The following is a 15,597-nucleotide window of genomic DNA, read 5'->3' on the forward strand; positions in this document are numbered from 1 at the left end:
TGCACTAGTATATCCTGCTAGTTCATAGTCATTTGAAATGTTCTCATCGCCCTTGAGGGAAATTTTGGTGTGATCCGTTCTCATTCCCTTCACTCAAAATATGTATCAACTGTCTTAAAATATTTTTAATGATACTTAAAAATATATTTAAGCAAGATGAGAGACAGAATAAATGGTATTGTTGAGATCATAGAAATAAACCCATGTAGTGCAGGGGCCCTGTCCTTGAGATGTCTCGTTGGCAAGTTACTGGGACTTTTCCCCAAAACTGGCCAAATATTGACTATTTCATTAATCTCTGCCTTGATGAATAAGATCTTGTTAGATGAAGTCTAAGATCTCATTCCCAGCCATGATATTCTATGGTTATATGAGGTCATTCTTGGTGAAATTGAAGTAATTCTGAAAGCCAAAGAGATTTGTACTTTCTGTACAGCAAAGTTAATCAGTACAAAAGCAACTTTTTCAGAATGCATTCTTTCCAACTGCTTTATGTTCATTGATCTTTATTTATATTCAGGATAGGAAAATGGACCCCAGAAGAGAGATGGCATAACATAATTGGTTCACAAAGAGTGTACCATGGGCCTGCTAAATCATCTGCCCTTTAAAGAAAAATATCACTGGGCTATAGTTTCAGTAGATCTAGGAGAATAACAAAAGAAGGAACTAGAAACAAGATCATTATGTAACTCCCATAAATTAAGAAAAAATTAAATGATGAGCTAAAAGCTTCAACACCTTATGATTACAGATAATAGGACTGTGATATATTAAAAACAATAAATCATAAGATAACTATTCTATCACTAATCATTAGAAAATTCAGTGAATATATTTTTGAAGAAGAGTGAAGCAAAAATATTTTCTTCAGACATGGGCCATATTTACTGAGTGTACCAAATCAAAAATTACAATGGTGAGGTTGGAATTTGTCATCACCCTCATTTTATCCAAGCATTAAACAATGGATTGTTTGCAGTTGAGTAATTTTAACTCATATTAATGGCCAAATATTAGAGCAACTTTTAAATCAATGAAATTGACAACCTGTTACTCAATGTGAACAATTGATAATCAAGATATAAGCTATAGTAAAAATAGGAATAAAAGGAATCAATGTTTATAACATAAATTTTGACCTAATTTGGAAAAATACATCAAAAACTACTGAATTGGATGAACTTTCATAGAGATAGGAATGGTCAAGGAGCAAAGAGTGTAGGGCAAGTTTATTATGGATGAGTTAAGAATTAGCAGTGGATCAAATAATAGTTCTAAAGTACATGACCCTTTTAGAGTCCATGCCCTCCCGAATATCAGTAAGTGAGAAAAGTAGGAGACAGAAACTTCAAGTGAACCTGAATATCAGAAAACAAATAGGACCAAAACCCAGAGTTCAGGAAATGGTCTTAAACTGAGAGGGAAAAACAGACAAGTTGGTAGTATCTCCAATAAGGTGTACTTTTCACACTTTCAAAGGGAGGTTTAGTGCTTCCAATGGGCTAAGCTGGAAAGAACAGAGAAAAATAATAGAGAACAGCACTGGGGAGGGGAATGAAAGGAAGAAGAATAAGGCTCTTTCTGGTTATCTATACTGAGATTAGAAAAACTTCATAAGGAAACATTGGTCGTATTTGCTTTAAGTAAAAACAAGTGTAGGGAGGAACATTTTGCCTTCTTTCCTTTGAGATTTTTTTGCTGATCTGTTATTTAAATTGACATAAAACAGAATAACAGAATGAAATAAATTTAATCACATACATATGGGAGCCCCATAAGAGTATAATACCCACAGGCAGTCAGATAACTGGCTTATATGCCATTTTGAGTTAAGAAGAAGGGACAGTGGCTTGAGACTTCAAAGCGAAGAAAGACAATTCTCAGGAAGATGGGAAGAGCAAATGTTTGATGAGCAAAATCTGCCTTACCCTGCAGAGACAATGAGACACTGAGAGGAATTTGATCTTCAGACCTTGTTAAGCTTCTCCTCAATTTACCACACCTGGCTCACATTCTTGGCAGTTATTTCTGGTGATTGTACTCTTCCTGGACCAGGCCCTTTATCCAGATTCTTTTAGACAGTTAAGAGAGAAGTAAAAACCTCTTTCTAAGTATTTTGGGACTCAATTCAGGTCAGCTCAAAGTACTCCACATGCCAAAGTGGCACATTTTGGGGAGGCTTATGCTGAACCCCTTCACAAGGCTTAGGCTCTTATAGAAAAGAAAAACACCAATGAAATTTGTTTTAACATCAACTTGTTTCACCTATTCTAGAAATAAAATAATTATTAGAAATGTCAGGGCTCCTGGGTGGCTCAGTGGGTTAAGCGTAGGACTTCGGCTCAGGTCATGATCTCAAGGCATGGGTTCGGGCCCCATGTCAGGCTCTGTGCTGACAGCTAGCTCAGAGCCTGGAGCCTGTTTCAGATTCTGTATCTCCCTCTCTCTCTGACCCTCCCCTGCTCACACTCTCTCTCTCTCTCAGAAATAAATAAAAAACATTTTTAAAAAATTGAAATGCCAAGTCAGGAATAACAGTATAGGAAAATAAATACTTAAGATAGGGGTTCCAGGCTTCTCTCTCAAAGAACATACACTTCAGTGGTAAACTAAAATGAAGACCCTCAAAAACTACTATCAAAGACATTACATAGGCAATGAACTATTTGACATTGATATTAGCAATATTTTTTGGACCTGTCTCCTCAGGCAAGGCCAATCAAAGCACAAAGAAGAAAATGGACCTACTAAAACACTTATGCACAGTGAAGAAAGCCATCAACAAAATTAAAGGGTAACCTAATGAATGGAAGAAGATATTTGCAAATAATATAACGTATAATAGGTTAATATCCAAAATACATAAAGAATTCACACAACTCAATATCAAGAAAACAAAAAAATCTAATTAAAAAAATGGGCATAAGACCTAAATAGACATTCTCTAAAGAAGAGATACATATAGCCAACAGATATATGAAAAGATGCTAATTTTCCTAATCATCAGGGAAATACAGATCAAAACCACAAGGAGATATCATTTCACACCAATCAGAATGGGAAGTGTCAAAAAGACAAAAAATAACAAGTTTGGCAAGGATGTGGAGAAAAGGGAACCCTCCTGGACTGTTGGCGGGAATGCAAAATTGTGCTGTCGCTATGGAAAACAGTATGGAGGTTTTTTTAAAAAGTGAACAATGGAAATATCCTATGATCCACCAATTCCACCGAACAAAGTTAAAATACTAATTTTAATTTTAATAAATATGTGCACCACTATGTTCATTGCAACATTATTTACAATAGCTAAGATAAGAAGCAACCTAAGTATCTCTTGACAGATGAATGGAAAAAGATATATGGATTCCAAGCTCACATACATACATACATACATACATATATACATACTGTGGAATATTACTTCATCATAATAAAAAATGAACTCTTGCCATTTGTAACAACATGGATATACTTTGAGGGTATTATGCTAAGTAAACTCAGACAGAGAAAGACAAATATTGTATGAAATCACCTATACGTGGAATCTAAAAAACCAACCAACCAGACAAAGAAACAAGGAAATAGATTCATACATACAGGAACAAGCTGGTGGTTGCCAAAGGGAAAGGGGCTGGGGGAATGAGTGAAATTGGTGAAGAGGATTAAGAGGTGCAAAATTCTAGTTAGCACCTTCTAAGTCATGAGGATGTAATGTACAGCACAGGGAATATTTTTAATAATATTGTAACAGCTTTGAATGGTGACAGGTGGCACCTAGATTTATCCTGGTGATCACTTCATAATGCATATAAATGTTGTAGTGCTATGTCATACACCTGAAACTAATATCATATGTCCACTACACTTCAATTTAAAAAAAAATTACAGACATGAATCCAATGAGAAATAGAAAGTACTTTAGGGATTAATAAGAGAAATATTCTGTTATTTTCAATGAAAGGAATTAGCACTATTGGTACATAACACATCATTCCAAATCTTAGTGGCTTAAAAGAGTAATTATTAATGCTCAACTGTCTTTGCATCAAGGAGTGTGGTAGCATAACTGCTTTGGGAGTATAACTGCTAGGAAAGTGAAAAGCAAGGGCAAGACAAGGGGAAATAAACAGAGCTCTGCTCATACCATGAAATCCTGACATAGTAAAAATGAATATTATTACCTGTAAGTATTAATAGAGAAAAGACTTTAAAAAAACATAATGTGAAGAACTGAGTTTCAAAAAAATAATTATATTGTGATAACATTTATCGGTTTTAACAACATGAAAATATTAAATATTATTTATTATTTCAGAATACACACATATATAATTAAAGTGGAAACATACACTAATTTGATAAACAAGGAGATTAGTTACCTCTAAAGAAAGAAAGAAGGATAAGGAAAAGAAAGAGAGGAAAAGAGAAGGGATAATTGAACAGTGGGACTCAAATGAATCTGTAATGTTTAATTTAACGATCAGAAGCGTGGATGACAAAATATGAAGATTTGACAAAGCTGGGTGATGGTAGAATATTCATTATGATTTTTGTTATATTTTTCTCTATGTTTAATACATTTTGTAGTAAATCATGTGTTATGTGTGGAGAAGTTCTTTATTCAGAGAATGGTATTATTGACAGAATAAGAAGCTTAATTAATTCCATTAAAGATACTCTTAATAAGGCTGGCATATTTCCCACTCAGACTGACACTGCCCGTGATATAGGCATAGCTGCTGTTTGTTCAGAGATATTCAAACATGCCAGAGAATTTTTTTTTTTAGAGAACTCAAAGATGTATAGAGAGCTAAAAGTCAAGTACTGGAGAAAATATGTTCCAGACTACTGCAAATGTCCTCAGTTCAAATAATATTTTAATAAAAAATTGTGTGTAGGCTAAAGCTGGAGCAAGAAAGTATATGGTTGAATGGATTTTCATCATGACTTTGAAATAAATATATAAATCTCCTCACCCCAATCTGTGCACATGCTTTGAAAAACCAAAACCAAAACCACAGATATTTTACATTTAAATATAACTATAAACTTAACAGGATGTTTCACATAGGTAAAATCTGTCATTTGAACAATTTGGTGTGAATATTGAGAAAATGCAATGGCTATCAGGTTTACCTAAGAAATGAGATTATATGCTAAATGCTTAACTTTGGGAAAACAGCACATCCTAATATACTCTCATGTCAAATACAAACTTAAGTACAGTATGCTCTACTTATTCTCAGAGAAGTTTAGATCTCTGAGGTTAGCTTCTCACCTAAGTGCAATATCATGTCCACATGCCATAATATGAGCATCATCACATGGAAGGAGTCCTGTACAAAATCGTTTCCTCTACCAGCTAGTTCTGGCTATGAAAATGAGCTCAAGCAATAAGCACTTTTGTGATTGGTTGTGGTAGAGTGAGAAAGCTCTTGAGAGGAAATGTTCTGTCTTACAGAAAACAAACTCAGATGGAACTAGGGAAAAAGAGATGCACTTGGAAAGAGTACTAGATGAGGGGGAATAAAACACAGGTGTTCCTGGAATGATGAGGAAACGATGCCAGGGTATGTGGGTATGTAACTCACTCAAGGAGCACCACAGCTGCCTGTAGTTACCCCAGCCCCTAAAGAAGAAGGCTATTTCTCTCCAAGGTGGATGGTCTTAGCAGAACACATTGCTCTAGGTGGGAAACAGTAGGGTTTAAGCTGGAGATGTGAACCCTAAACTGCTCTTCATAAAAAGCAGTGAGAAGTTGGAGATGCTGAAAGTCTAGTAGGGACTGGAGGTGAGAGCGAAGGAGATCAAAGCAATAACACATTTGGAGGCAAGATCTAAACAGGATGAGAAAAGCTTTTCATCTGTCCATTTTGACATTGATAGGGTGTCCTCTATGGAATTCTGATGCTGGTGTGCATAGCATTTAGCCACATGCAAGAGCCATTTAGCCAGAAAGAAGTAGTAACTCTGCATTGCTTAGTTGTCCTGTTTTTGTATCTGTCCCTCTGTTCTTCTACCTTCGGTGGAATCATTTGTGTATACCCCTTCTTTCTACTGTTTCACTTAAAAACATAATAAACAGGGGCTCATGGATGGCTCAGTGGTTAAGGGTCTGACTTCAGCTCAAGAAATGATCTCACAGCTCTTGAGTTTGAGCCCTACACTGGACTCTGTGCTGACAGCTCAGAGCCTGGAGCCTGCTTCAGATCCCTGTGTCTCCCTCTCTCCCTGACCCTCCCCCACTTGTTCTCTCTCACTCTCAAAAATAAATACATTAAAAATAAATAAATAAATAAATAAATAAATAGAACGATAATAAGCAGAACTTCTCAACCAAAGGCTATGTTACTTAAATATATGTAAGAATGGTTCTTAATTCTTAAAATTGACAATGCTATCAATTAAATGTTAAATTCAAGCTGACTTTATTCAAATTAAAATGAATACAACTGGTAGAAATAATCAACATAATAAGTTGACAATGACCAACAACACACATATTAAAGCATGTTATTCATTAAAAATTGTTGGAAAAATCAATTTGGGGGCAAAATTTAGATTTGGAAGACTCAGTTTGGGGAAATTCAAATTATTATTGAAAACAAAATAGTCACAAAAGAAAAACAAGGAGCTATAACTGATATGATTTTATACAGTTAAGGTACTGACCTCTGAAGTAACTTTATATCAAAATTAAACCTCCAAAAAAATTCTAAACTGTTTAAATTTCAAACCAATCAGAATAAAAATTAAGATAATTGTATTGTATAAAAAATAGATCACTTCTAATTATATTTGGCTAACTCTTTTATTTTACAGCAAAAATACTTTTTAAGTGAAAATTTATACAGAAATAATTCTGATAAAGTATTTTCACTGAAAAGGGTCTTAGGAACCTTAAAATATTCCATACCCAGTGGAGTCCTTGCCAATTAGAAATTCCTGATTGTTGATGCCAAGGATGGAGTAGTAAGAAAAGAACTTCAAAGAACAGGGATATCTGATACTCACTTTTTACATAAATTGTTCTCTGTTACTGCAATGCCTCCTCCCAACTCTAAATCTTCAGTATAATTTTCTGTCTACAAAGGTTTTCTGTGAGTGAAATATGGGAGAACTTGAAGACACGGACAATGTTCCTTATTTGAGTAGATTATGAAGAAGGCAGCAAGAGGAAGTGACAAATAGGTAGATTAAGTGCAGAGTGAACCAGAAATTAGAATTAGAAATGATTGTGAGAATGTACACTCCTGGGAATTCACAGAAATGTTGGGAAAAGCATTGGATTTCTTATAGGACATAAAATAGGGGATGCAAATCAATTTTAAATGTATCTCAAAGGAGAGAGTAACATCTAATGATGTCGTGATTATATTCAGCACTAAGGAAATCTATCTACTTCCCAGAGTAGACCTAATGGACTCCAAAAATGTAACTATAAAAGTAAATAATTACCTTATTTTGTAAATGTATATAGCACAATGTATATACTATATATACATATAAATGTAAATGTTTATAGCATAGGTACTTACGGAAGGAAAAAAAACTAACAGATTTCTCTATATAACTAAGTCTCTTTCCATGTCCCAACAGGAAAACATCATAAATATGAGAGTTCTACATTTTCTAAAATAATTAAAACTTTACCAGAGAGACTACATCCCATGTGAGGACCATAAATAAGCAGAATAGCTACACAATTTTTATGTTCAGTAAGGAAACTAAACCCAAAGAAGGGCCTTATCAAGTTGCTATTTTCTTTTAAAAAAGAGTGAGACTCGGGCTTATTAATACTCAGTGCTCAGTCCTTTATTATCCTTACCGTAGCACAGGTGATGGAAAATGTCTCAGCTTTGAGGTTGGAAGTCTGCCATTTTGAGAGTTGGAAATCTCAGTTCATATTCTAGAATAGAAATAGCATTTGGTTTTTTTGTTCGTTTTGTTTTTCTTTTTGGAAAGACTGCTCTTTGATCTGCTTGGGTGCCACTTAATTGAGGCCTTCCATTTATACATACATACAGAATAAACTTCTCTATTGTTCTTGAAGAAAACTTGAGTTAGAAGGATGTGATCTTTGGTCTATTAACTTAAATAGGTTTCCTTAACAGGGCAGTAGCATAGAAAGTTGGAGAAATCCTTTATTTAATCATCAATTTATTTTGTGTTTCTCTCTCAAAAAAATTAGGATTTCCTAAGTTACCTCTACTTGTTTATGTGTATCTTTCTGAGGAACAATATTAACACCCAAGATCAGACTTTGTCCAGAAAAGGTGAGAGAGTCCTGACCTCACTGTTACCTCACATAGAAAAAAAAAAAAAAAGCAAAAATGGAAACAAAAACAAAAACTATGTAAAGGAATGGGTATGGACTTGACACAGCTTCAAACTAGACTAAGTTTGACAGTGTCAGGAATAATTCGGGATTCAAACACTTAGTTTTGATAAATATACTACAGAATAGGAGGGCTGCCTTTCCTGGTGAATATAATGCATACCACACATTTGTGATGAAAGACAGTAATGAGCATAAGAAATTTGGGGATATTTGTGAAGAAAATAGGTCATATTCCTGTGACAAGATAGGAAATAGAGTGGAAGAGGAAAAAACTTCTGCATTTCTCAGAGACACAAAAGGATAGCATATGTGAAAACTGAGATGTACAAGTCTCAGGAGATCGCCATTGTGAGGGTTGAATTTACCTCCCCCACTGCACCCCACCCATGGCACAGAGTAACCTTGTAGGAGCTGAGCAGACGTCCTGGCAAAAGATTGTAAAAAGTTAGTAATTACATGTAATTATGTGACAACATATTCTGTGTCACTACTGCAAAGTTTCAGCAGTCTTGTTAAGAGTCCTGTCCTGGCCCAATCTGTGTTGTAGGGAAAGAAAAGGAGTGAAGCTTTTTCCTTCCTCAAGAACATGGAATGTTTGAGATGAGAAGACGGGGTTGGGATAGTCAAATGACCCAGATATCAAATTGGAAGGAACAGGTGAGGATGGATGCAAATTATAGGTCATGAATTATTGAAAGCAGTACATCAGAATAGCTGTCAGTGGAGTAGCTTTGCTTAGCTAAGAGTTCTCTCGCATGGATTAGCAGCTGTGGAAACAGTTAGTGATAATATTAGAAGATATAAAACCAGAGCAGAGCAAGTGGAAGGCCTTTTCCAGAGCACAGTAGAGTTCCTATTCTAAGAAGCTCCCAGGAATGAAATAGAGATATCTTTAAAGGGGTGCCACTTTCCCAAGAAGAGATCATGGATCAAACACCCTCTAACCATTGGGGGGGGGGTGAATGGAGCATAATTTCATTTTATAGCACTAGGCTGGTGAAACAGAAGCACATGGTTAAACAACGAAAGACATGGATAAGGTGTTCAAGGATATACACTTGCTTTAAGATGACACACCATTTCCACAACATAGCTAGTACTTCTAGGAGTGGTCAGATTTTACTCTTGGCTGACTGATGCAGAACTACCTCACCTTAGTCTTTCTTTTGGGTAATGCAGATTTCAGCTCACCACGCCACCTACTTTCCTGCCCTGCTAGTAGATCTGGACATCCATCTTCAAGGTGCCCTTTACACTCAACACATGAGTTTGCTATCAGCCTTCTTGATTTCCAATTCTGCTATTCCTTCTAAGGGGTACTTGCAAAGAATGCTGCAGAAATGGTTTCTCTTCCTTTCAACCTTCCAGGGATACTTGGATCTGGATAACACCCCTAAGAACAGGGATCCAGCCTGGAGAGAAGACTTCAAACCAAATCCATAACTGACCTATGCCAGGGTATTCCAAAGTAAAAATCTGAACACTTCAAAAATAAATATAACATTCTTATTAAATATACTGGCTTAACTAGAATTTGGAGGTCTTTAATTTTTTTTCCATATGTCAGTTCTAATGACTGTATCTTGAGGAAGCCAGAGATCAAGAGAATTAAGGAAAATAACTGCCGAGCCAGGGAGGCTATTAGCAGACTGACATCCATAAAGCAATCTCTTTAAATGATGATTTCACCCAAAGAGAGAGGGCATTTCTACAACTCTTCACAGAAATATCCTTTCATTCCTGCTTGACTAACTGCTCAGATTAATCCCAATGTTTAATTTCAATTTTTTTCCTAAGCAAAATTTATAGTTTATATGTTTGGATTTTGCTTTGGAAACATGAAAGAGTATCAGATATTTTTCTCTCAACATCTTTTATAGATTTGGTTTTTGTCTTTCTTCCTTTAGTCTGAATGCTCTTGGCTCATTTCATCTCTTTATCATTATGTTTTTTTAACCTCTAGTAATCCTTATGTCTCTCTTGTGTTGGACACAAAGACATCAAGTCACTTCTCTAAAAGTGTTACCCATAATTGAACATACTATTCTCTTTTAAATCAGTGATAAATTATCCTTGTTTCAATTATTTATTTAGTTAAGTCCTATGACTTAAAACATCTACTGTTAAATGGTTAAATGCAATTTGGTCTTAGGCTAGGTTTTTTTTTTTTTTTAAGAAGTCTACTGATAGCTAGTATCAAAGAAATATCTTCCAGAATGCCACCAATTTAACAACAAACATTGAGGCCTTGGTGCTTGGCTTTATTTGTTCTTACTAAATCCATGTTGGTTATTGATTGACTTTTCAACCCCAGTAGATAGCCAGAGATTTTCTCTTTTCCACAGCCTGAATGGGATCCCAGGAGAGCTTCATGTAGTATACAGACTTCTGGAAGGGAGAGGAAGGGAAAGGACTATAAAAACAAATTATTGGTAAGGGAAGTGGGAAAAGATATTCTGTTAAAAGGAATTTACTGAACAATTTATTGGCAAGACTTGCTGGAGTCATTCACAGGAGTTAGACCTAGGGGGTTTTAGAGACATACAAGTTCAATATAAATCAACAATATGAGATAACAATATGAAGAAAAATCTACCTCAATCTTAGGTTATACAAGAACAGTATCACATAGAGAGGTTACAAGCTTGTATTACTTTTGTAATATAATAAAATTAAGTTTAGTTTCAAGTTCTTAAATCATTTTATGCAGGGGAGGTAGCATAGGAAAAGAGTTAAATTTTGCTTATTATTTACCATGTACCAGCAACTTGGCTAGACATTTACATAAACTAACACATGAAATGTTATGCCTAAATCAACCATCTGAATATACAGAACATATACAACACCAAAAAACCAATCTGATGAAAAAATGGGCAGAGAACCTAAATAGACATTTTTCTAAAGTAGATATACAGATGGCTAATAGACATGTGAAAAGATGCTCAACATCACTAATTATTTGAGAATGCAAATCAAAACCACAAAGAGACATCACTTCCTGTGTCAGAATGGCTGGAATGAAAAAGACAAGAAATAATAAGTGTTGATAATGCTGAGAAAAAGAAATCCTTGTACTCTATTGGTGGGAATGTAAATCAATATAGCCACTGTGAAAAACAGTATGGACATTTCTCAAAAAATTAAAAACAGAAATACCATATGATCCAGTAGCAGAATGCTGGGCATTTGCCCAAATAAAATGAAAACACTAGTTTAAAAAGATGTATGTACCCTTCTATTTCTTGCAGCATTATTTATAATAGCCAAGATATGGAAGAAACCTAACTGTCCATTTATAAATGAATGGATAAAGAGGATGTAGTGTACATACACACACACACACACACACACACACACACAGATACCCAGTGGAATATTACTTAGCATAAAAAAGGATGAGATCTTGCCATTTGTGACAACGTGGATGGACTTAGGGAGTATTATGCAAAGTGAAATAAGTTATACATAGAAAGACAAATGCCATATGATTTCATTTATATGTGGAAAACAAAAAACAAAACAAACAAAAGGCAAAAACAGACCCATAACTACAGAAAACAAATTGATGGCTGCCAGAGAGGAGGGGTGGTGGGGGATGGGCAAAATGGGTAAACGGGAGGGGGAGGTACAGGCTTCTAGTTAAGGAATGAATAAGTCGCAAACATGAAGGGTACAGTATAGGGTATTGTAATAGTGTTGTATGGTGACAGATGGTAACTATACTGTGATGAGTATAACATAATAAGGGTTGTTGAGTCAATAGAGTATATACCTAAAATTAATGTAACATTGTGTGTCAACTACACTTCAATTAAAAATACTAACACTTTTTTTAAAAAAATCAATCATTTTACATACGTATTACTTTTCTCTTTTGGATATGAGAAAACTCAAGAATATTAAGTAACAAAGCTCACAAATAAACTAAACTCTGATGACCAAATCCATGTTCCTGCATTTTTTAGTACTGAAAAATTTAATAAACTTACATGTTTAAAAATGAGAGAATGATTAAAACATTTATTACAAATACATGCAATAGACACGGCAACATATGCCCTTTGCAAGTATGACCTTTCTCTAGTATCCATTACAAAGGAAAAGCATTATCTCATAGACCTCCTAGCTGGTTGATTTAGAAGGGTTCTTAAGTACTGTGCATCCTCATGGCTGATCCCGGAACTGAGACCACTTGCTGTACTAATGAGTTGCCATTCTAAATTTCTGAATACAGGATAGGGCTTCCTCTATTTTTTTAAATTTTACTTATTTATTTTGAAAGAGAGAGAGAGTGAGAACATGAGCAGGGTATGGGCAGAGAGAGCGGGAGAGAGAGAATCCCAAACAGGCTCTGTGCTGTCAGTGCAGAGCCCAACTCAATCCCATGAACCATGAGATTGTGACCTGAGCCCAAACTAAGAGTTGGGTATTTAACCAACTGAGCCACCCCGGTACCCCCAGAGTCTTTCTTCTTAATGGTTTAAATAAAAAGCAGGTCCCAAGGCTAGAAGGAGACCTTCTTCACTCTTCTAATGAAAATTTGGGCTAATCAAAGAGAATTATAATGTAAGAGAAAAAGTTTAAATATATTTGCTAACTATCACTGTTCCTATATTCTAAAGGATAAGGACCCAATAAATTAAACGATCCCAGAAGATTCCTTTATGAGCATCTCCCAGCCTATACTCAAGCAGTAGCTACACTACCTAGATAAGGTGGGTGAACAAGAAAACTTAAGATTGAAAATAAATTAATTTGGCAATTTGATTGACTGACCATCTTGGATACAATTGCTTGTCATACTTCTATGATATTGATGGTGGAAAATGCTTATGATAAAAATATTTCTGATATGTATTTTAATATTGAAATAGTTTGTCAGTATTAAGAAAGAAAAAACATCTAAAATGAGATACCATTTTTGAAGGTAGAGAGCATTTATATAATATTCTGTAGCACTTTTTAAAGTTTTTTCTTCTAAATTTATTTTCCCCAAATTCATATTCTTAATTTTATAATTCATAGACTTTTGACAAGTTTATAAAATTTAAGTGTTTATAAAATTTCAATATTATACCTATTCTTTTTTTTTTTTTTGTCAAATTGATCCTTTATTAAAATATTTTCCTTTGTAATTCTTAACTAGCCGGGCATTCCACTGCACCACTATTGATGTCATCTATGATGTCATGAGGGTGGCAGCCATCAACATTGCAGCCCACAGACTGGGCGGTCCCCAGAATCTCTTTAATGGTCCCAGAGAGTTCTCTGGCTAATGATCGGTGCTGCATCTGTCGGGCAATGTTGACAATCTCATCAAAAGTGATATTTCCACTGTGCTTAATGTTTTTCTGCTTCTTTCTGTCTCTTGGCGGTTCCTTGAGGGCTTTGATAATCAGGGCGGAGGCAGATGGTACCACTTCAATCTGGGCCTGTCTGTTCTGAATGGTCAGTTTCACGTTAATCCTCAGACCCTTCCAATCACCGGTTGCCTTGGCGACGTCATCACCAAACTTTTTTGGAGACAGACCCAGCGGGCCGATCTTGGGGGCCAAGGCAGGCGTGGCACCGACTTCGCCGCCGGTGCACCTCAGGTATAAGACTTTGATCTCCTTGGGGTCGAACTTAGGAGGCATGGTGGAGGCGGTTGGTGTCGGATGAACCCGGACTCGGGACGACCGAAGACTGTTGCACTGTTGCCTCCTCCGAGCCGAAAGCCAAAAGCATATTATACCTATTCTTAATTACTGCTGCTTCTAAACCTAATTATTGTTCATCAATTTCTGTGGCTTCTATAATCAATTTCTTCTAAAAGGGTCTATTTCATCTTTATCATATCGTGTTCTCCCTAACCTATTTAAAAATGCCCTTCATAATCTCTTTAACCTCTTTGCTGGTATTTTCCCTTTCCTAGTATCTATAAAGGATATCACCTATTTCTAAATTACCTCTGTAACTTTTTTATCATCTATAACCATCATTCAAGTCAATCCTACATGTTTTTCTTCAGTGAAGATATTTATTTTCCTATTGATGTCTGATAATTTCATGGTAAATACATATTCAAAGTTTCTAGTTCTTTATGGACACAACTGTAATCTGCTCTGCTTTAGTTATGGTGTCCTTTAAAATACTCATGAATTTTAATATTTCCTCTCTCACTGAAACATAATAACTTTATACTTTAATTCCTGCAAATTTGATTTATTAGAAGCTAATGGTATTGAAACACTGTTGTATGTGGTCTTATTATTTAATAATCTAAATTTTAATATCTTGTAGGCTCTATGTGCAAAGCTTGCCTGATTATAATAAAAGAAGCCTGATGTGAGAGGCTTTAGAAGTCATCTCTTTCCATTTCTTGCTTTGGTTAGATGATAATGATGCCGTGTTGAACAAGCATAAAGCTACCTTATCTCTTTAGCTCTCCAAAGGACATTCAAATTATAACTAGGTGGTTTAAAATCTCAGTGTTATTGAATTATGTAGATTTTGACACAATAATCTCTAAAAATTTTTCACACTAAAATATCAGATTAATTTAGATGGCAACCCCTTATATCAATATTGACATTCTAAGAAGAAAATGGCTATTAAGTAATGAACTTTTTTCATTTATACCCACTTGGGATTTTTTTCTATTCTGCCCACATTGCTTATCCTTTTTGTATACATATTACATGTTATATGCATATTTCTCATTTCACTTTGGTACATCTTGAGGTCCTTTTGGTCAAGAAGTATCAACATGAAAAATTAGTAAAGTAGGATATTATCTTTCATAATATTGATAAACAGAATATTTCTTTTCATTATGTCTTGAAAAGTTGATACATGCTGTATTTATTAGTCAGCATTCTCCAGAGAAACAAAATCCATAGAATGTATGTGGGTGTATAGTGGAAAGAGATTTATTATAAGAAATTGACTCACAAGAGTATAGATACTGATGAGTTAAAAATCAATAACATGAGCTGGTAAGCTGGAGACTTAGGAGAGCCAGGGGTGCAAATGAAATTTGAAGGCAGTCTGTTGGAGAATTCTATCTTGCTCTGGGAGAATGGTCTTTTTCTCCTATTCAGGCCTTCAAAAGATTAGATGAGACCAGCCTACCTTATGAAGGACAATTTATGTACTCAGCATTCAGCAATTTAAATGTTAAGTTCATTCAGAAACACTCTTCAACTTGAGACATAAAATTAACCACCACACAGCATTAAGATATGATATGATAAAACATCTCAGATATT

General features: G+C 35.1%; 1 pseudogene; it reads right to left on the bottom strand.

The window, feature by feature from the left end:
• Positions 1–13,454: 13,454 nt before the first annotated feature.
• On the bottom strand, positions 13,455–14,058 carry LOC144240535 (large ribosomal subunit protein uL11 pseudogene; annotated as a pseudogene).
• Between the last annotated feature and the right edge of the window lie 1,539 nt (positions 14,059–15,597).

Source organism: Crocuta crocuta, unplaced genomic scaffold (assembly GCF_008692635.1).
Source record: "Crocuta crocuta isolate KB4526 unplaced genomic scaffold, BGI_CrCroc_1.0 scaffold6, whole genome shotgun sequence".
NCBI classification, from domain to species: domain Eukaryota; kingdom Metazoa; phylum Chordata; class Mammalia; order Carnivora; family Hyaenidae; genus Crocuta; species Crocuta crocuta.